Source organism: Bacillus rossius, chromosome 3, assembly GCF_032445375.1.
Source record: "Bacillus rossius redtenbacheri isolate Brsri chromosome 3, Brsri_v3, whole genome shotgun sequence".
In the NCBI taxonomy this organism is placed as follows: Eukaryota; Metazoa; Arthropoda; class Insecta; order Phasmatodea; family Bacillidae; genus Bacillus; species Bacillus rossius.
Window position 1 is genome coordinate 40,068,526 of NC_086332.1, and position 24,434 is coordinate 40,092,959.

The 24,434-nt window shown below is 34.0% G+C and overlaps 1 protein-coding gene and 1 long non-coding RNA gene across 3 annotated transcripts in view; one reads left to right on the top strand and one right to left on the bottom strand.

Annotated features, from left to right (window-relative positions):
* LOC134530548 (uncharacterized) overlaps positions 1–24,434 on the top strand; it is a 34,709-nt gene continuing 10,275 nt past the window's right edge. The window contains exons 1-4 of one of the 2 annotated variants that reach the window (XR_010074835.1): positions 1–328; positions 1,837–2,000; positions 3,056–3,196; positions 9,056–10,818. The gene's annotated coding sequence lies outside the window, so the exon portion shown is untranslated. Of the gene's footprint in view, positions 329–1,836; positions 2,001–3,055; positions 3,197–9,055; positions 10,819–24,434 lie in introns of those variants that run through there. The other variant, XM_063365474.1, reaches the window with a different exon arrangement.
* On the bottom strand, positions 16,833–24,408 carry LOC134530551 (uncharacterized). Its single transcript, XR_010074836.1, has 3 exons — positions 24,296–24,408; positions 24,088–24,187; positions 16,833–18,111 (listed from the first exon to the last, which is right to left on the bottom strand). It is a non-coding gene; the product is annotated as an uncharacterized LOC134530551 (long non-coding RNA).

Genomic DNA, 24,434 nt, shown 5'->3' on the forward strand with positions numbered 1-24,434 from the left:
ACATCTAGCGGCAATTGCGTGAAACGTAGCGGCACGGATTTCGGAGCTGAAAACCCCCTCTCCTTTCAGGCCTGAATAATAACGTAATTTATTTGGGTAAAAAATAATATAAATTTCTGTTATTTATTCTTCAAATGCGCGGGTTTAACTTATAAGATGTCATTCTTAAAATTAGCAAGAAGTAATTTAAAGAATTATTCAGTAAATGAAGATGAAACAGTATCTGGTTTTTTTGAGTCAAAAGAAGCATATGATCGGTTTTGTAATGAACTGAAAGTTGCGGGTTATTATTTTTCTATCAGAGACAGTGAAGTGCATGCTGCATCAAGTAAGTTAATCTTATTTTTATTACTTAATTCCCAAATTAAATATCATTATGATACCTAACTACGTGTAATGTAAACTTAAACCAAAAATAATAATTTTTTTTAAATATATTTGTCACTGCAAGTACATATGCCATCACCTATATTTCAATGAGTGAATTAATATTTAGTTAAGTTTTCTGGGAGGACGCCAGGCTAGTTTGCAAACTCGGCCAATTGCTTGGTGGGTCGTCAGCCCCAGTGTGTTTCACTAGGCTCGGCGGCTTGCAGAGGGTGTACCCTAGTTACTGAGCAGCAGGTTCACACTCCCTAGACAGCATAAAACACTGGTGCCTAGCTAGGATAGTCAGAACTATTAAATTAAATAGTTTGCTGAGAACGTGCGTTTTATTCATGGCGCGTCTCGTTATGCACAGGGCATGAACATGCTACGTCACAAAAATTACACTGAACTTAAACACACTGTAACGTTGCACATAAACAAAGCACTACATCCACCCTTCTCGCGGCAGTCTCGGGAGAGGTGGGTTTTCTGGTTGGATTACGGCCAACCCCGGAAGTTTAACTGTTGAGAGAAGGCTCCGAAAGCGTGGCTGTAAAGTCGTTTTGCAGTCTAGTCTGGTGTAACTGGCAGACGTATGCATGGCTTCCTTAAAGTTAAGAATGGTGGCTGGAGTCGGTCAGTACCGTATAATTGCTAACTCTGCGACGCGCACGCGACGGGTTAAGTTAAGGCGGTCGTTATAGCCCGGCTCTGCTAAAAATGGCCCGGGTACACGTGGGGGGCTCATGAAAGAGGTTTAGGTTGTAACTTAAAATTACCAGTAAGACCAAAATCAGTGAAATGCAAAGTTGATGGCTCCCCACGGGACCTCAGGTCTGACCCGGATCGTGAGTTGGAGAGAACTGCTGGAAGATGGCGGTGAACGAGGGAGGGAAATGTCTCTCCTCCCGCATTCCCCGCGCCCTATTCACTAATATTGTACATGCATAAAACTTACTTGCTAAACCCTTTTGCCAATTCTTTAAATAATAATTAAGACATTAAAACAGTTACTGAAGGCTCAGAACAAGCTGACAATAGTTTTAATTTTAAAAATAGTTCAAATTGGAGACTGTTGGTTAGCTTGTTTAACTGCAATTTCAATTAAATATTACAATAGTATTAGCTTAATGTAACATATTCAGCCACAATTATTAATTACTTTAGCCCCTTGGCCGCAGTGATTTTTTTTGCTACTGTGTTACTGTTTTTCTTTTCTGTTACTCTCCTTCTACTCTCATTTCTTTATTTTTTGACTCTCTGGTACTGTTGATTTTTTAATGTTCTGCCCCTCTGGTGTAGAATGAGAGAGAGCAACAACAATTTTACAGTAATTTCATTAAATTCAAGTTAAAAATGGCCTGTCTGGCATGTATTACATCAGACTGGCATTACATATCAAGATTTTAGATTATATGCAATGCACATTACATAATATAAATAATTGTTTCTATTTATATGTTACAGGTGAAAATATAAATGAGCCAAATTTCTATTTTAAATATCACCGTGGCATTAATGTGCCAAAAATTGATTTTTTTGGGGCACCATTTTCAATTGAGAAGCGAACATTTATGCAGTGTTCACAGGGTCCAAAATATTACAGCTCAAAACAAACCTCTGATCAACTGGTAAGTTATTTCTTTTTGTATGTTCATTTTTGTAAACATTTTTATATATCAATCTGACATTACATATTTATAGCGTAGTCCAGCTAATCTAACCACTTTTGATTTCTTGTTGATTTTCTTTGAGTGAATAATTAAAAATATGAAACATTTTAATTTGATATGTTGTCAGTTGAATCGAAGTAAGATAATTTGAGTTAAATTGTAAGTAGTTACCTACTGATGCAAGAGATTGGCAGACTGTGATTTCAAAATCATATGGTTCGCAAGAGTGCACTTTACATTAGGTACCAAAGAAAACCATATTCTTTTTTAACCACTCCAGAATTTATTAGATTATTGCATTTAAAATTAAAGGTTTTCTATGGATACCTCCCTTATTTCATTTTTGGTTTTTATTCTACTACTTAACCATGATAAATTTTAATACGTTTTGTTTAATATTAATGTAGATATTAATCATATAGCACAACAGAAAATTTGCACATTTTAGAAATTTACAGATTTGAGTGTCACCCATTTTTAATATAACAAAGGGGTTTCTTACCTTGTGAAAGCCTTTTTAGCTTTATTTTTATTTGATAGGTGTCTTTCTTTGTATTTTTTGCTGCAGAACATTGCCACATTATGTGTTATGGTTCTATTGCACACAGTCTGTTGAAAATAGCATGGTTGAACAGACAAGTGTATAAATGTAAGGTTACGTGGTTAAAAATGTTTTATAACATGCCACATCTTCCGATGGCACTTTTGCTATGTATATGATATTTAATCATGCACCACATTTTTGAGGACATGTTACACTGTGAGATGATTTTATTGTTTGCTATACCTATATCATATACTAGGGCTGTTTTGCATTTGGATTCTTATATGTTTAAATGAAACAATTAAGTGACAGTTCTCAATATCAAGTAATAAAAATGATTGTATTTATATGTCACTAAATAATACACGTAGTCTGTAAGATTTTTATAATTTTTTTATTCAAATTGAATTACATATAAATCACTCGAACCCTAAATTGAGCTTTCATCAGTATTTTATTTTTTTTCTAGTCTGACCATCCGAATTCAGCTAAGCGAAGATTATGTATACAAAATACAAAAAAACTTGGATGCCCTGCATTTATGGCTGTTAACTGTGTGCGGGTGTATGAAGAATATTCAGCACCTGATCATAAATTGAAGAAACGTTCCGTAAGTTACATACCTGTTTCACTTATACCTATACAGCTATTAGCTACTTACTTAAATAGTATTTCCCAAACACTACATTCTTCAAGAATGTAGGTATACTAAATACATTAAATATTAGTTATATTTTTTCCTGCTAGCAATAATGTTTGAAGAAATTTGACATTAGCTTGAACATTACAAAGACTGAAATATGTGTCCATTTTCTCTTTTGGTCTTGCTGATCTTTATGGCTGAGCCTCACACTGACAAGCTTTTAAATTGCCTAACATATTAAAGTAAAATGAAATACCCTTAAATTAAACTATGAAATTAAAACATGATTATGAAATGGAAAAAAAATTAATAGGTAACAATTTTTCTCTATTCATAGCAATGTTTATTCACCATATGCTCACAAGTTACAATTGAATAACATCACATTTTCTAGTAATTCTGCAACTAAAAAACAATTCACGGTATTTACATTAATCAAAAGTTACACACAAGTTTGTTTTGAAATTATACTGAATGTATTAGTTTGTAGTAAATTTTACTATTATCATGGTAATACTTTTTCATGGTAATTATCTACTGTAACTGTGTGTCATTTCATCCAGGGAAAATTAACAATTGGTTAAAATAAACTGTTTGACCAACTTACAGTAACATGTGTTGTATGATACAAACTCCAGCATTTTAAGACATTTCTCAATTGTAAGTCGCTGTATGCTCAAGGCAAATAGTTTTATGGTCAGCCTTAACCTTACTTCAAACCCAAAACCCCACACAGTGGAATTGGTGCTCCAACCAACTACGATACAGAGGTCAGCATGTTAAAAGCAATACTTGACTAGACTTAATTCAGCGACATTATTAAAATCCAAAAGTAACTCGTAAATCTGAAGTGTAAACTTCTGTACTTTGAATAGTTAGTGTCTTACATACATGTGTACAGACCCTCACCATCTTTGTAACTGCCAGGTTAGCCAACCATTACATCATTACTTACTACATCTCCCTTTATACAAAACTAAGATTTCTTTTTTAAATTAATACAGTTAACATCACTGTGAAGAAGTTTTTATTTCAGTCTGTAGTCCTCAAGGTAATGCGGTGTCTTGGTCATCCTCTTTAATTGGTGTGCTGACTCAACAAACGGATCTCGATGTATTCTCACTCCTGCCGTCTCCCTATGTTCAGGTCCAAATCGTTTGAACCCCTCTTCCTGTTCACTCCCGACACTGTGTTCCTCTTCCTCTTCGCCGCCCCTTCCACTACCTTGAACAGTCTGCTCTGGGTTCATCCTCATCACACTACGTTTGTCTGACCAATAGCATTGGTTGTACATATTTGAGTTCTGCTGTGGTTCTTTCTGCTGGTACTCCCTGCTCACCAAGGACTTCTTTAAATGTGTGTTTCTCCTCTTTATTTTTCCTTGTTCATCTTGAATTAACACGGAGCGTGGGCTTCCTTCTTCTCCAACCACCTTTGCTGGTTTCCAAACACTCTTATCCCAGTAAACAACATTGTCACTGTTTTCAAGATCCAAGTTTCTAGTTTGAGCATTTTTATCATAATATCGTATGTCATTTGTAAGAAGGGGCCATCTTACATTTTTGTTTAAAATGAGTTAACTGCAGAAATACATGTTTTCTTTCATCCTTCATGGTCTGTAAGAAGGGGATAACTGTATCTCTAATAGTTTTTAAGATATGACAGGGGCTAACCATAAATAATTAAAATACAGTGATGCATTACAGTGTGCTCATTTTGTTTTTCTGCTCTCCTGAAAAGTTTATGTTTTGTAGGTTAGCCCCTTCTTACAAATGACAGACAATATGTTTTGTTGTGGGTGTCCTTCCGTGACTGCACATCACTGAAGGTGTGCACGACTCTGGGTTTTAGCAATGTGTCACGTATCGGTAGCTGGGTCCGTGTTCTGCTGAACAGAAGCTGAGCTGGGCTAGCATTCGAGCCCATCACTGGGGTGTTGCGGTACTCCAACAGCATGATGTGTAGGTCAAGTAGACTCTGTTTGCATTTCTTCAGCATGCTCTTACATATGCCTACCGCACGTTCAGCCAAGCCATTGCTTCTAGGTTAGTATGGGCTGGAAGTTTGCATCTTGAAACCATACTTTTCACTAAACTCCCTGAAGTGCTGAGAGTTGAAAGGCATGTTGTCAGTTACAATAATACTCTGTATACCATGAGTAGTAAAAATTATTTTTAGAACCTTCACAATGCTATGTGCATCTTTTGACCGCACTTGGAATAATAATCGCACAGGACAAGATAAGAACGGGAGTCAAATTCTAAAATGTCACATGCAATCTTGTAGAATGGCAGTGTCTGTGGTTCCTGCAAGATCATTCGTTCTTTCGGGTTCCGGGCACTAAATCTTTTACACAAGCTACATTTGGCTATGTAGTTTTCAATATCCAAATCCATGCCTGGCCAGTAGAAGAGGGTTTTACCTCTGGCCTTCGTTTTGGTCACCCCAAAATGGGATTGGTGAAGATTTTGCAACACAAATCCTCTCAGAGAAACGGGCACAACAATTCTGTCCCCTAGAAACACTAGTCCATCCTCTACTGTGATGTCATTTCTCAGCTTGTAATACATCTTAGCAATATCTGTTACCTTAGTTCTAGAAGTTGGCCAACCCCTCAAAAATAATTTTTTCAATTCCCTTAAGACCGCTTCCTTGTCTGTTTCTTGTTGAAAGATCCTTTTTCTTTCGTCTGACATATTGATTGTCAATGTCATTCACTGCAGCCTTCGAGCAAGCCCTACTCAAGGCATCAGCCACAAACAATTTTGAGCCAAGGACGTATTCTAATTTAAGCTTGTATATGCTGAGCTTAAGTTTAATGGATTGAAGCCTTTTGGATGGAATTTTGTGAATGTCTTTCTTCATTATTGACAACAGTGGCTGATGATCTGTTTGAACGATAACCTCGTGTCCATATACATATTGATGGAACTTTTTGCAAGCAAATAAAATTGCTAGAAACTCTTTGTCGATTTGTCCATAATTTACTTCTGTTGGCGAGAGGCACTTTGATGCATATCACACTGGCTTGCTGTCTTGGAGGAGGACACAGCCTATGCCTTCTTTGTTACTATCGGTTTGGATTACAATTTCTTTTGCATCGTCAAATGTTTGCAAGAGTGGCTCTGTGACTAATATAGTTGTCAATCTTTCAATGCAAGCACCATGCACCTATGATCCCAGACAAATTCACTATCCTTCCATAACAGGTGTCTCAGAGGAGCGGTGACCTCTGAGTATTGTTCTGTTTGTATTTTGCTTCGTCAATGCTGATGTGATCCGGGTCATTTTGACTAGGTTGCAGTATCTGGTTGGCCTGGGCAGCTGTAACCTCCACAGTTCGAAACTGTTGAACTGTGTCTTCCAAAGAAGCCCCACCAGTTTTAACAACTTTTTCTTGGGTCAGGCGATCCAGCGTCCCGAATACAATGCGGTCTCGGAGTAGGTCGTCAGCATCTTTTAACTCACAGTCACGCACTAGTGCATACCTGCCAACTTGTTAGGAGTGCAAGCAGTAAGATTGTAAGGCGCGATGTTTAAAATAAGTGATCCGGAAAACACGTGTTTATTTTGTATTGATAACACCACGTCTCTACCCAAAATACGAAAGTTAAATAAAAAGTTACTGCAATTTATTAAAAGTTCATTATCATGGAGACCTTGAAAGTCACGCAGCCTTTCCTTTCTTTTGGAGCTTGTTTCCAAAAAGTAATAAATGTCTACAAGTATTTCTTCCACCCTTACTGGCAAACTTGCAGAAGCCTTTTCTGCAGCCAAATTAATTAAGTGGCACAGACAACCTATGACTACTAAATTTGGCTGCTTTTCTTTTAATACAGAAATAACACCAATTTTAACTCCAACCATAACTGCTGCATTATCACAGCCAAAACCTATACAATTATGAATTGGCACATTCATACTTTCAAGTTCTGATAGCAATAACTGCCCAATATTTTTACCAGTAGAAGCACCTTCCAATGAAGGCATGGCCAAAACACAACTAGTTACTAACCTGCAGTCAGGGTTGTAATAAGTTACCACGAGAGGATATAACTTATTACTGGTGTCATTGCTTCCATCAGTAGCTAGTGTATGTGGGCCACTTTGCAAGCACTTTACTACTGAAGTAGTAGTATTGGAAGCCATTTCTTTTACTATTGCTGCAGTTTTAGTGCGCCCACAGTTGTATATTTTTGCGATATCAGACCCTGGGAACATTTTTCGAAACAAATGCCCGGCGTGGTCGGCGAGGCTGAATGGAAGGTTATGTTCCACTAAAAAGCTTGTAAAATAACATTCCGCCCTAATCACATCACTGTCCCTGTTATGGTTCACGGAAAAGAAACTACTGATTTTTTTGTTTTCTTCTGCAAGCTTCGCGTTATTTGCATGTTTCAAGCTCTCGACGTGATAGTCAATATCGTGCTTGCCGCCATGGGAAACAATGTCGCAACGACAAACACTATACAAAACGCAAAATTAGAGCCTTATTCACTCTTAGTAATGAAAGGAAATAATTCTGAGTAACATGACCGAAACACCTGTCCATATTTTTTTTCACTACTCGTAGCCATTATGACATTATATTATCTTACGTTTCGTACAAGCGCTAACTTATAAAATATTTACCGCACTCGTACATAAACGGTTTTTCACTTGTCTCCAGCCAACCTGCTGTGTACCAACAAAACTCACATAAATTACTTTCATGACTATTCCGCACAACGACCTAGGTCGTTGATTCCGCACAAAAGATTAGCAAGATCAGTTGCCATCCAGCCTGCTGTGTACCAACGAAACTTACAAAAATTACTTTCTTTTCGGAACGATTTTTCTCGGACTCCATTATTCTCATATTATCGCGGACGCCATGTTGTTAAACAATAACAAATGCTGCTCAAACGGTACATTTATATGGGCACTCAAATATTATACTGCATTTTTGAACAGGAAAAAATCGTAAGATGTTCCGAATTTCCATACAATCGTAATATGAATTATTTTCCGTACAAATTACGGGAAAATCGTACAAGTTGGCAGACATGCTAGTGTCTTTAAATCCGTTAAAAATGTGTCAAATGGTTCACCTTTTCTTTGACTTATGTTGTAGAACAAGAAACGTACATGTAATATATTTTTCTTGGGGTTACAATGCGTTTGAAACTTCTTGAGTACATTTGCCAACGATTTATTCTTAACCTCCTCATCAGTGAAAGTGAAGGTATTGTAGACATCTAAAGCCTCTTCACCCACAATGTTGAGGAAGATGATTTTACGTGTTTCTGATTGTAAAACCGAGTCCGATGCTTCTAGTAAATGTTGAATACTTGGTTAAATTTCTTCCAATTTTCACTTAAATTGCCGCGAAGCGACAACTTTTCTGGAGTGTTGAAACAGGCCGCCATGTTGTATACAAATGACACTATAGGCCGACACTATTTATTAATAATATACATTCAAACAAATGATGAACACTGTTGGTTCGCGTACATCTAAGATATTCGTCATATTAATCGTACCGACTGCGCCATGTATTGTTCTTTATTTCACTGTTTGATTTTGTCTCCAATCATCTCGTACTACATACATGTGTACAGACCCTCACCATCTTTGTAACTGCCAGGTTAGCCAACCATTACATCATTACTTACTACAGTTAGTGAATAACATAGTTCTACTTCAGCTACAATTGAATTGTCCATTTATATTAGGTACAACTACACACCATCAATGTTTGTTTTCTTTCCTTTCAGTCTTACTCTATCTCTGAAATAATTTGAACATTTAAAGTGCAAATAACTAATGTAATTACATTGCTTTCAGATGGTGAAAAAATTAAAAGGAGACTGGGGAAAAAAGACATCCCTAACAAGCTACCTTCGTTGGTATGTAAGAGTAAGTTGTGCTGAAACCCACAATCATTCCGCAACAGGCTCTGCTCTTACGCAGAAAATACATACCGACATTGCCACTGAAATAAAAAGACTAGCAGAGCAAGGCATTACAAACATTAAAGATGTGAAACTTCTTCTCAAACAATATGTTGAAAGAAAATTTTCTCATGATAAAATACTTACCAGCCTCAATAAATCCTTTTACCCGGAAGACTCCACAATTTACTCACATGTATACAGGGCAAGGTTTTTACAGAAACGAGACCAAATTGACCCAGAGCTGCTGCAGAAAACAATAATGGAAAATTGAAAACAGCGAGGACTGTTTTTTTTTTTCAGACCCTATGCAGATGTTGCTGATGGTGATGTGCCATCACCTTTATTGTTTTGTCACCAAACAAAGTGGCAACAGAAGATGCTGTTGCGGTAGGGTGGTGTTTGTCTGTTAGATGCGACTTATAAAACGACTAAATATGCATTGCCACTTTTTTTTTAGTAGTGAAGACCAATGTTGACTACAGTGTAGTTGGTACATTTGTTGTGCAGTCTGAAAGCAGAGCACTCATTGCAGAAGCTTTGAATGTATTTAAAAAATGGCTTCCTGAATGGCAATCACAATTCTGGATGACAGATTTTAGTGAGATGGAAATAAACGCGATTGAAAATACCTTCCCTAAAAACACAGTGTACTTATGTGCATTTCACAAGAGCAAGCCTGGTTAAGGTGGGTCAGGAAGAGTGGCAAGATTACATCAGGTGATGCAGAAGAGATTTTAAGTATGTGGCGCACTATTGCAGCTTCAAGAAATGAGCACGAGTTTGAACTAAATGTACAAATAATGAATAGTAGTAATATCATGCAACAAAATCCGAAAGCATCCTGCTATATTGCTTTGCACTGGCTACCTCATAAGCACAGGTGGGTACAGGCCTTCAGTGAAAAAGACTTTGTCACTATAATTCATACCAACAATGGCATTGAAAGCCAAAATAAAGTGCTAAAGCATTCATATCTGTGTAACAATTCTGACAAATCTTTGACCGGAATGCTTAAAATTGTTATAAATAACTATTTACCAGATGCATGCAAAAAATACTGCTCCAAGAATTCTACTATCAAGAAGTTTAATTCAGATATTCCATCATACCTGATGAACCGACCACAGCACTTTATAAAACATGTTCTCACCAAGATAAGTGCTGCTCAGTACGATTTCACCAAGGACTTCCATCACAGAAATCTCAGGTGGAATTTTTGCAGTTGAGAGTTCTACAGATATGGAAAGAATGTACTATGTTAATTTTGATGATGCCTCATGTAGTTGCATGGACTTTATGACTTTTAGATTTCCTTGCAAACATATGTGTGCAGTATTTGAATTTTTGCCCACTTGGAGTTTCCTTCAGCTAAATTCTGCATACATTACCACTCCATACATCACGCTTGATTCAGAGAACAGTTTCTGCACCTTGGAAGAATTCAGCAATCCTTCCTCAGCAAATAATACCTCTGACGTGACCTCTCAAAGAACTCAAATTACACCTGATGATGTATCTCTACCATCGGAAATAATCAAACACCAACAAAATTTTCTAGAGAAACTGTACAGATTAATAGATTAATAGATTTATCATATATCTGTGAGGACAGTACTTTCCTCTGCGAGGCAACAATGTTTGCACAAGACAAAATTAATGAAATGGAAAAAAAAGTTAAACGTGATTTTGGATTGCCTCTTTTGTCTGAAAACACAATGTGCACATCGAAAAAAATTAATCAAAAATATAAGATGCTGCCCTTGAGAAGAAAATGCAATCCTGTTTCGATTGTTTGATTAAATTATATTCTCTTGCAACCTAAGTAAACTTAGTATCAAAATTCTAAAGGTTCACTAAACAAATAATTACATGTCAAAAAATTAAAAATGAGTAATGATAAATACACTTGTGGTTATGTACACGTGAAAACAGTTGTCATAATGGCTTTTTAGGTTTATATATATATATATATATATATATATATATATATATATATATATATATATATATATATATATATATATATATATATATAAAAACTCTTATTACATTGCTTTATAAATTAGTTGTCAGTGTACCAACAAACATTAGTATGTCAGAGGTTGGTTTTCATCCTACTGTCTTAACATAAACCATTTGTCCAGGAGTCAAAAGAATATCTCCATTAAATCTGGTGGATGTTGTGTGATTGCATATTTACTGATGTGATGAAAAGTTTAAATAATAAGGAAATGTTGTAACATGAACTTACATATGATATACATATTCATATGTCCTAGATATGTAGTATGATTGTATGATGTATTTTGTAAATATTGGAATTATTGTGTTAATAGAATTAAGTTATGTCATGTAAAATCTGCTTGACAGTTTTATTTCTTTTCACGTCTAGACTATAGATTTTGTAAAACAATTGGAAAATTGTCTTTTGATATAGTGTGGTAGATTTATGACATTTTATTAAGAAATTTGACAAATAAATGGCATTTTAAAGCAATGTAGGATCATGAAGAGGAATATGTATGGATGTCCAAAAGCAGAAGAAAACCACAGATTTTTAAGTGTAATAATTATAACCAGTTTAAATTGAAATGATGCAATTCCAACATTGCTTACATAAATCGGTTTTATTCTTCAAATATAAAGAATTCTATGACCTTTCACCACATACAGCAATGACAATAAGAGTAGACTATTTTTTAGGTTAACTTTCTGGACCAAAGTGAATTAAAGAGTCTATCAGTGATTAAATTGTACAGGTTGGTTTACAACCAATCAGCTAGAAAACTCACTCTGTACATAATTGAGCCTTAAGGTTAGAAGCATACATTTGTTACTGTGTAGCTGGTTATAGTAAAGAGCTGTGATTGTTTTTGCTACGCCTTTATTTGCTTAGTGGCTTGGAATGCACTTCAAAAAAAAATTTTGGTTTAAGTTATTAAGTACCAAAACTGACATGTATGTTTTATTGCTGGTACATTAAAACATTATTCAAAATGCAGGAAATCTGGATTCTCTTCTTGCAGCAAAAAACTCAACACTAATTGGATTCCACTCACCTAGGGGAGTGTTTTGGGGGTTCAAACCCTCCATAAATAAAGAAAATAAAATTGTGAAAGCTCGTGACATTTAAAGCGACGAGCGAGACAATACCACTGATCAAACGTAAACAAACAAAGTCAGATCGCAGTGGTTGGTTCATGATTGGTCAGTTTCAATTCTCGAATCGTGGAGATTGTTCTATGGACTAATTAATTAGTTAACTCAACTTCAACTATGTTTAAGTTTTGTTTAACAGAATTGAGTACTGGGTAACAGTAGAGATTGCAATGCTGCGACTTAATTATGTACAAAACTTCATTAAACAGTAAGAAAAAACTTTAAATTTGTTTCGTATAACACAAAGAGAAACGTTTGATTATTGAGAGATGCGTAATATTAAATGATGATAGTTACATACACTAAAACTGGAGTTTCCCATCTTAAATGAAATGAACCACATGGAGTGCGATGGGGTGAGAAGTTGTGATTGAGTCAGTAGCTCGGCTTGGTGGCCTCAGCTCAATGCGTGGGTGTTTATATTCTGTAGATCAGTCATTGCTAAGTCGTTAAGTGGAGCGCACACATTTTTGAACTTATACGTGTGACAGGTTAAAAATTTTGGGCCTGTAATTAAAAGGACATATTCAAACACATAAATTTATATGATACAGTCCAGAGCCTATCTTTGGCTCACCGTCCCTAAAAAAAAATCTTTCTAAATCATGGCGATTAGGTCCAAAACTTATGTTTTTTTTAAATAATGCTGTTAGTTGTTAATAGCCTTACAATAAAATTATATAACAATTGTATTGTCTTGTCAACGTCAAATTATTAGGGGTAAGTTTGTTAAATGCCTACTTATATCCGTTAGGTTAATTAATCCGACAACAAACGTAATAGTACTTTAACACTTTGAGTGCTGGGCTTAATAATGGATTCCCTTCTAGAAAAACTGGCCATTTTAAGCCTTTTTTAATAATTTTTTGATAAAAAATTATTTTAATAATAATTGGGCACTAAACATTTTTTGAAAGTTTGTAACTTCTTCTACAAAACAAAATATATATAAGTACACATATTGAATTTTTAATTTTTAGAGACATTTCTGAATAGAACCTTTTTTTAGAAAATATAAAAAATAAATTACAGTAATAATTTTCACTGTGTTCACAATGTGTCGATACTGAATTTCACTGTTATCCACTTCAAAACAGAGAAAAACAAGGTTCAATACACATTGCAAGTTTGCACACACTACACTGCCATGTTGTGTCCTTGCGAATTGCTGTGCCAGTCCTTGATCTACCTGTTTCTGCGCACACTCTAAACTTCTTTTGTTTCTTTTTCTGTCCTTCTTGAACTGGAATTTTTTCGTTTCCCCGTGAGTCTAGCCAAACTAGCTCCAGAACGACTTGGCTCATCTTGTGGGTCCTCTTCGAACACAGCTAAGTCACTGGCAATCTGCTTAATAAAAGATGTAATTGATAATTTTCTTGGTTTTACCTGGTTGTACATAATACACGCATTAGATATGCCAATAAGGATCATGTGAAATGCCAACTTCCTCCACCATTTCACAGATCTGTGGTTGAAAGCTCCATATGACATGCGCTGATCTGAAAGGTCAACACCAAACTTCTTAGCATTGTAACTGACAACAGCAGCAAGTTTTATTTTCTCATTTCCCCTCCTGTCATTATATGTTATCATCTTAGCCTCATGTTGTGTGGTGAGCATGTACACATCCCTTTTATCCTTCCAACAAAGCACCATCAAGTTTCCTTTCCTACGAAAAATTTGCTCCCCTCTTTGTAAAGTTGGAGTATGAAGTGCACGAGGCATACCAAGCCGGTTTTTTTGAACAGTTCCGACCAGTCCTGTCTGCACTTTTTCTAGCTCCACAGCTAGGGAAGGGCTTGTCTAGTACCGGTCAGTAAATAGAGTGTGACCTTTTCCTGCCAAGTCATCCAGTAGTCGCATGACAACATCGGTAACTACATTGTCTTTGCCACAAAACACATTGTAGTTCCAAACATACCCTGTCTTTGAGTCGGATAGCATGTACACCTTTATCCCATAACGACTGGGTTTTTGTGGCATGTATTGTTTGAAGTACAGTCTGCCTCTGTAGGCACACATTCCTTCATCTATTGTAATGTCTTCTGCAACTTGAAATGATGTTCTATATTTCTGACGCAATAGTTCAAGGAGTGGGCGCACTTTGTGCAGAGGATCAAACCCAGGTTCGCCTTTCTGTTGCATGTGCTCATTGTCATTCAAATGAAAATTTGCTAACAGTGATAAAAATCTATCCCTTGACATCAAATTAGGGCAAAAGTTGCAGGAAACCACTGGTGTAGTGCTCCAGTGGTCTTTCATATCAGGGCGTTCAGAAATGCTCATGTGAATAATTATAGCAAGAAACTTATTTTCTTCTCCTAGAGATACAGGCTTCCAACTCGCTAATCTACTTTTGGGTGAGATTCGGTTGAAACGTTTTTCTTGTTTATTTTTTGGCAAGCATACAAATTTGTTTGTTCTTTCATATGCTTGATAATATCTGTATTTATAAAATGAGAAAGAAAAAATCTAGTGGTGCACTGTGTTCATCCAAATCTGTTTCTGGCATAACTCCAGTTTCCCCTGAATACACATTTATGGAAGGCATCCTATCTATTTCCGTCCATCCATCTTGCGAATCTGTTTGTAATTTTCTGTTTTCTCTACTTCTGCTTCGTACTTTGCTGCCTCTTGTACCTCTGCTACAAGGTCTCCTTTTCCGTCTGTCACAAAGCCTGCCTGTTCTACCTCTGCTTCGCCCTCTGCTTTGCCCTCTGTTTCTTGCCCCAACACCTGGTACTGAACCACTTCTAATACTCTCAGGTTCACTTTCAGAATTGTTTTCTTCATCACTGTCTGTGGAAAATAGTAAAGTGAATTAGGATTTCCATGTAAAAAAGAAAAATTTCCTTATGATGAATTTTAATTACTATAGGACTTCATGCGAAATCACAAGCAAAATATGCATGTGCAACAAATATTGCTTCTGTACCAAGAAATGTAAGATTCTATATTACAGTTATGATTTCTACTAAACCATAGCGCAGCAATGTTCATAATTTTTTACTGTTGAAATTAGGAAAACTTATACATACATAAATTTTTTGAAACCATGCATTATACTTTTTATTATTTTCATTACTATTCTTTTTAGTTTTATATATACATTGATTGCACATCTGCCAGTCAATTTAAAACCCTATCAGGCCGATACATAAAAACCAATACATGAATATATCCTACCTGAATCTGTATAATCTGAAGATAAAAAAATTCTGGGTCCAGATCACTATCATCACATTCATTTCGCGAGTTACTTTCACTTGTATCACTTGACATTTTTGGTACCTTATTTATGTTTATTTACCACAATATTTATTTATTCACACACAGAAATCTCTAATAAATGCAACACCTACTATCTTTGGGAACACTGAAGATAGGGAAGCCCCCTTGGACTTTTCAAACCCACAGATTACAGGTAGAGAAACAGGGAAAGCCCCCAAAATAATTCCAACATATACATGTTAGTGCTTATAAATACAAAAGATTGCCCATTCAAAATAATAAATAAAAATAAAAAATAAAACAAACTTAGATAGTAATATTCAAAATTTAAAAAAAAAGTTTTGAATTTTTCCTTCTCTCATATCAAGAACAATCCTTACAAACATATAAGCCTACTATCAGAAAACTGTACCGTGTATTTGTGTACAGCACTAAACTATCATGTATGTGTAAGCCAGTATGTATAGTACGCAAAGTTGTAACAAATGTGTTCATTTCATCAACATCGCGCAGTTGAAAACTACACTGCCACCTAGCATTCGTAGAATGAACTGTCAGGTTGGCCGAAACAAAACAATCGATTCTATCGGCCCACATTTTCGATTCATATGTGATCTAGCGATAGAATTAAAAACTAAAATGAACGAAGAACTTTCACTGGTAAAACGGCGGACGTAATACTACGACTAGCCAAAGGAAAGTATTTTTAGATCATGGACGTACCAGTACGTCCGTCGCATTTCTCAAAAGAAATTGAAGGACGTAAAATTACGTCCATAGCACTCAGAAAGTGTTAATTATTTTATGTAATTTTTTATTTTACTAGGTTTGTGTGGTATTTAAATATAATAATGTATACTTACTTGAGAATTGAAAAAAAAAATGTGTACAAACGAACTTGTAATAACCCAGGTTTGAAAAATGAAATTCATGGCTATTCTATTCATTTACTTAAGAAATGAAAATTAAAAAAAAAAATCATTGGAATAAAATCAAAGGTTGAAGAAATTTTGTAATAATTTAAGTTTTATTCCAGCAAATTTTTTAATTCAACTTAATTTTTTTTCCAGCTAGATCAGCCCAGGATCACTTTGTTCACATAAACTAACCTAGCTAAAATATCACACATGTTTCCAGAGTTACCAGTATTTTTATTTTTAAGTAATAAGAATGCTATTTGGTGTTGTTATAGGTCAAATTGTTAAATAAAACATGGGGAATAGATTTAAAAAAAAAAGTTAGATTAATAGTGTATAGTCTTCTATATATTATAGTAAAAATTCATTTTTTCTGTATAGGTATGGAATTTTTCTTAAATAATTGGACGGATCCCTCCCGAAATAAAATTTTAGGTAGGCCTATGCCACTCATGCTCTACCCTTGGTAACTGTGCTGAAGTCTCTTGCCACTAACAATTATGTAGCAAACATTTTAAGGTGGTAGAAAAGGAATGCAGCCATACATTGGGTAATCTTGTCACCTTTACCAAACACTTCATATGCTCTACAATAAATTATTAATTACTTAAAATATTGAGTATTATGGTTTTGCTTTATGATGTTGGATATCTATCCTAAATTATAATTAATTATTAAATGCTTAAGTATAGATTACTGAAAATGTTACGTTATGAAAGTGCCACGTTTAATGAACTATTCAAATGTGCATCTAATTTGGGTGTTGTAATATGTATTTATTATTTTGAAACTTTGTTTCAAATTTTCAGCTGCATCAGCCAGATTCTGGAGAAAAATTTCTTTTCAGTGGGGAAGAAGGGAAGGGAGGAGAACTGTATATGGGTAGTTTGCTTTAAAATTCTTTCCTTTTGTTGGTGTGAATGATATTAAAATTAAAGTATTTGTTTATGTCAAGTTGTGATTAAAAATAATTTTTTTTGAAACGGCATGTAGAATTACATTGTTTTATGAATGTTAAATTAATGTAAAGTAACTGATAATAATTAATGTAATAAATACTGGTCCTGCAAAACTAATTAATAAGTTTTATTTCTAATGTTACAGTTATTTCATGTAAATAAAACAAAGGAAGTTCATCTATTGAGAACCTGAAAAAACCTTGTTATATATAGTTTACTTTATCTAATTTGTTCCCACATTAAAATGTTTGGTTTATCAGCATCTGGTCTCCTGCACCAGCTTCAAGAAAACCAATAGTAGAGGTAGTGTTGTTTTAGTAATTCTGGAAAGTTTTGGGTTCACAGTTCAATTTAATTAATTTGTCCCTAATTACAAATTAGAACACTAAATTTATTAATCAACATCATCAATTACATTTTCATATCTTCGGGCTGTAACAATTTTTTTAATAATTATGTTTTCCATACTTGTTTGGTATTTTTTTTCATTAAACAATGATGATACTCTATGATTGTGATCTAACTAATTATAATTTAAGTTTTCCAAAAAAATATAAAGTTTGTTATAGCCTTGACCACAGCTGCAAAAATTTTTCTTCCCCTTAATGATAATACTAATTATGAGCCAGTTGGGTGACAAAGTGCACTAGTTGATCTGAAGCTGTCAATTTCTTCAGATGCTGAAACAAAAAAAAAAAATTACAGGTAAGTGATATATATTTAACTAAATAGAATGAACTAAAAAATTATCAACAATAAACATATCAAAGAAAAAAAGAACTGAAAACTTGAAAGTTGTAACATTAATTTTTATATACATACTACAAATAACAATTTTCTTTAATACTCATACATCATGGATTTACGTAAGTAAAATTCTGAAATTCCCCCCCCCCCCCCCCCCAACCCAATTACTAAAGGTTTATTCTTTGGATCAGAAAACTGCATTTATAAATCCTCCTGGTTTCTGAGAAATCTGAGTTTGTTTTAATTACAATACGTGTGCATTGACATGGCTGTCACAATTTTTTGCTTTCCCTTTAGGGTCTGTGCATATGTATGTTTTGGAGACAAGGAAAATTGTGAGAATGGTCCACTAGGTTTGGTTAGCTATACTAAAAATACTGTAAAATCGTGTGAATGGTTGGTTAGGTCAAAATAACTACATCATCTTAAAATGGTAAACCTTAAGTAACCATCAAAATAGTTAACAGAATTTTGAATGGAGCTATACTAACCTAACCAGCTATCCAACGTTTTTAAGTATTTTTAATGTAGCTTACCTACCTTAATCAACCACTCACGTTATGACTAAAGCTTTCTAAAAAAAGACTAATAAAAAAGTGACTGCTTCATCAATGCACAGGTATAGTAATTTAAGCTATAAACATATAAACCGAGATTTCTCAGAAACCAGGAAGAATTTAGAAACACCTTTTTATGTATAATACAGGAATGCAACAAGAGGTATTTTTAGTTTTTAAAAATATTAGTTTATTATCCTGCTAACATGGATTCAGTAATTTCCTATAGTAAAATTGTTTTCTATAAAACAGCACCTATCTATACTAAAAAATTATAGAGCTTGAATTATTTTCCAAGTTATTTACACTCCAGGTTATCCAACCACATTTGTGTACTCATTGGCAAATACCACAATCGGAGGCTTGACTGGGTTCCACGTGATCGGGTCAATACTTTTTCTCCTTGTTTATTATTGGCTCATGTTTATCAAGGGTGTATTATGGATCCATGGAAATATTGTTTAATCATTACAGTAAATCAATAACCAGTACAGTGCATGTCCTTCCATTCCACTTGGCAAGTGCTGCAAGTCTTTAAATATACATACAATGGTTTACTAGTTACCAGTAGTTCAACATTCAAGCAGGTGATTGTGGATAATACAAATAGTATGAAAACATGTCAATGGTAAGTTAAATACATAAAAAAAAACTTATTAAATAGTGAGATTGGTCGGTTTTGGTTAGATTAGATAAGCTAACCAACCATTCAAATGATTTGACAGAATTTGAGGACTAGTCTACAACGCATTCCATACATTTTTTTTTAATGATGCCTCCAAGATGGCATCGTTTACGTCATTACAACCCCTACTATATTACGAAGCTATGAAATTGAAAAAATAGTCAGTTGGGTTGAGAATTATTGCGAAATTGTGAAGTGGTTAATTAGGTTAGTTTCATTATACATTCTGTGAAATATTGTCAACGTTTGGTTAGCACAGGTTAGAGACAATGAAAAGGCTCAATTCTAATATCCGATGGCTTTCTGATTGGTTGAGAATCACGGAGGGGAAATATAATGATGTCATATCAGTAGCGTAGTAAGAGTTTGGAAGTACGGAATGTAAGTTTAGGAGTTGATAGAACAGTAGGTTATTGTTTTATGTGAAGTGGTTTCATTTGATATTTGTGATGGATGTTAAAGAGGTGTCTGGAAGTCTAAGCAGGAGTGGTGACGTATGTTGAGTAATAAAACAGGAACGGTCATAGTTATTTAAACTATGTTGGGTTTGGATTGAAGAGAAAAAATTGTAATTGAAATTAGGCCTACTTAGAAAAAAAGATATAAGTCAGAGATGTAAAAATGTGTGCATGGAAGAATTAAGTATGTATGATGGTGTTGATGTGTAAGGCGATATTTTCAATTTAATACGTGAGGATAGTACTTGTTCGCATTGAAAATGAAGTGAATGATTGATTAGTTTAGGTCAGCTATGTTATAAAAATTTTAATATAGTCAGGATGGAAAAGTGTATCATGAGGTAGAAGTCGGTTATGATATTATAGCTACAGTCTTACAGGATAAGCGAGGAAAAACATGTTTTGGATAGAGTACTGTAGACGCAATATTTTACATGCAAAATTTTATAAATTATAGTTTCGGTATCGAATTGAAGGTTAAAATTCTACCCATTCTAGTTTTGTTTTTGATACCAGTATTTAATAATTAGAAAGTAAGATATTTTGAGATAATATTTTCGTGGTATTGTGAACTGTAATACAGTCCCTGGTTATTATCTCGACCAGTCCCTCTTCCTTAAAAAAAAAAAAATTAAATACGTGAATACTTTTATTTCGTGCTACAAAAATTCCTCTATTTAATACAACTTGCGGAGATGTGAAATACGAACTTGTTTAGGAGATATCGCCGTTTATAAATTAACATACCTGTAATTTGGTGCAGCCGCCGCCATTTTTTTCCTTACCTCAAAAAAGTTTCAAAAATTGGAGAACACTTTTATTTAGTGCTAAAACCTTCCTCTATTCGACCAACCTTGCGGAGAATTAAAATTCCAACACGTTTAGGATAAATCGCCGATTATTCATAAACATACATCTGTACATTAGTGCGGCCGCCGCCATGTTTGTTTGCCGTGTGGGTCCGTTTAGGTTTGTTTAGATCAACTCATAATAACTAATGGTCAGTTAGGTTAGTTACATTATAAATACTTTAAAACATTGAGGATGGTTGATTTGGTTAGGATAGCTACATTGAAAATACTCATATATGGTTGCTTAGGAACTAACAGTATAATATGTAGGTACCCAGACATAGCAAACCATTCACACGATTTCACATTTTAATGTAGCTATACTAATCAAACTAACAGTCCACAATGTTTTTAAGTTTTTTAATGTAGGTACCGTAAGTTCATATAAAGGATTATTCCTACGATGTCACACATTTATTTGTAATATTAATTGCAAACATGACGTACAAAAGGAATTGTACACATTTGTACATGCTTTGCTTACTAAAAATGGTGTATGAAGACATTATGAAATGTTCCTTACCTGTGACGTGCGTTTGTACTAACTTGACGTATAAAAGTATTTATATTATGTTGGATACAACATTTTCTTTATATTTTGACGTGACGTCTAATAAATTGATGAACGCCGGCTGCACGCACGAAAAAGTGTCCCATAATGCACATTGTCCCACTACGGATGTCCCACTACGGATGTGTCCTGTTATGCTGATTGTACGCATGCGTGGCATCTCTCTTCCACTCAATTGGAACAACCATCAATTTGACTTATCAATCATATTTTCATCATTTGAATTATTAATATTATGTAATTTAACGATCGTCCACCGATTTTCAGCACAATCTGTACAGTTATTTAAAAGTAATGTTGAATATTCAAATACGTTTTTAACGAATGGTGTTTTACAGTTACACATAATAATTCCATAATAATTCAAATTACACCCGGGATCATTTGCACAATGTTTCAAAAAATATTGTAACACATTATAAATAAGTTTGGTGTATTTGGGATGCGTATTTGTTATAAAATCGTGTTATAAAAACGAAATAATATTATTCCCCTATGTGCTGCCATCTACGGTGACGGACGCGATCCAAATGAATCGCAATACCTATCCGCTATCACGGAAACCAGGCACTCCTTAATACATATTTTCCTTTGTTTATCGCGAGGGGCGTTATTATTAATGAATTATAAATAAAATTTTGTGGTCGGGGCCACAATTGCATATCATTTTGAGCACTGGAAGACATAAAAACAAAAATATTCTCGACAGATTTTAATCTCTGGTTTTCATTGCTTCTCTTCCACTCGATTGGAACAACCATCGATTTGACTTTTCAATCATATTTTCGTCGTTTGAATTATTAATATTATGTAACTTAACGATCGTCCACCGATTTTCGGCACAATCGGTACGGTTATTTAAAAATAATGTTGAATATTCAAATACGTTTTTAACGAACAATGGTGTTTTACAGTTACACATAATAATTCAAATTACACCCGGGATCGTTTGCACAATGTTTTAAAAAATATTGTAACACATTATAAATAAGTTTGGTGTAAAACAACCGACGGAGATAAGAAATTCCAAATACTTTAGGAGATATCGAATTTTTTAATTTTGCAATACAAGACCTGTGCAACCATTGGAACGTCGTCATTTTTTTTATTTTGCTGTGTGTTCGTGAATGCGTAATTAATAAAATGGTCGATTAGGTCAGGTCAGTTACATAAAAAATACTTTCAAACTAAGCAGACATTAAAAATAATGTGAATTCATTTCAATGCTTGTTTATTTTAAAGTATTTATAATGTAACTGACCTGGCCAAACAAACCGGGACAAAGGATGAACAGTAGGAACTCACGTAATTGTTTTTTTTTTTTACTTATTACTTGCGCAACAAATCCAAATAACAAAAATAAAACATTAAAATTTGAAACGTTAAAAACTCACCTAAGTTAGAGGCGGGTACAATTCCTTTGCCATTAATAGAAAATGATGTAGTCGTTCACCTACGTCACGGAAAAAAAAAAAAAAACTCGTAAACAAGAAACAATGGTGGCCGCATTAATGCAAGGTATGGTGATGAAAATTTAAAAATTCAATATCTCCTAAAGTACTTGGAATTTCTTATCTCCGCCGGGTTAAATGAAAAGAGGAAGTTAAAGAGCATAGAATAAAAGTATTTTCGGAATTTTTAAATTTTTTTTAACAAATATCGCCGAACTATTAAAATTAAAATTTTTTTATCTCCTAAAGTATTTGGAATTTCTTATCTCCGCCGATTGTTTTGAAAAGAGGAAGTGAAAGAGCATATAATAAAAGTATTTTCGGATTTTTAGCATTTTCTTTTCGAATATACCGCTACTCTACAAATGATAATATAAATGATAATATTAAATTACTTGGATTAGCAATAGACAATTATTTGTCTTGGAAAACACATATCACAAATTTATGTAGCAGACTAAGCTCATTATGTTATGCTTTTAATGCTCTTAGGAAAACATGTACTCATGATACAGTAAGAACAATGTATTTTGCTAATGTTAATTCTATTATCAGCTATGGGGTTATATTTTGGGGGGCATCTAGCTATTGGAAAAACGTATTCATTTTGCAAAAAAAAAATTATACGGATAATTCAAAACGTTAAATCTTCAATTACATGTAAACCCCATTTTGAATACCTAAAAATTCTTACTGTGCCAAGTTTATATATATATCAAACAATAATTTTTGGGTTAACAAACATTAAGTTTCCCCATAATAATGATATCCACTTTTATAATACTCGAAAAAAGGCTGATATATATTTTAAATCTCATCGAACAACATTATATGAAAAGAATCCTTATTTTTCAGCAGCAAAATTAATAAATAAACTTCCTAAAGATCTTCAATTATCTTTTAAAATAAATAAATTTCCAGTTTTCAAAGAAAGTTTAAATCAATTTCTTATTAATACCTAATATCTTCTCATAATTGTGATTAATGTATAGATACTTATTAATTGTCTTGTCAATTTTATTATTTTATTGTGTATTTTTGTTTTATATTTATTAGCTTTTACATAATATGTCCTTTTTATACTTTGTGTGATGTTTATTATATTGTTTGTTATGATTTTTATCATTTATAATATTGTAATCAATTGACAACTCCTATTTCACCTTGTGAGTGTATAAAACAGGAAGATAATAAATAAATAAATATTTACCAAAGAGGAAGTAAAAGAGCATAATAATGAAATTTTTTTGACGCTAATCCGTACACTACATATTTACCAAAATATGCTTTTATAATGTGTTAGTAAATTACCCAAAATTAAATTAACTGAACTCACCTGAATAGTTTAGCTCAAGTAAAAATTACTTCGAAATTTTCTCGCTTGAATGCAGTCAACTGCTACCATCACTTGAGCTTATATTAATCTTCACAAAGATCTGAAAGAACAAAATTACCGTATAAAGCCTTCGTAATTTTTATAAACATGTTAGGTACAAAACGATTCAGTATTCTAAAAATCAATCAGAAATATCATAATTCTTTACCTGAAAATTACAAGATGCGTTAAATTGCAAAGGAATATGGGACGTCCCGAGAATATTTGTGGAAGACAAAGACTTCCTAGATTTTATACGGTAGGAAAAATATACAAATCCACGAAGTACGTTTCTTCAATTAGGTATT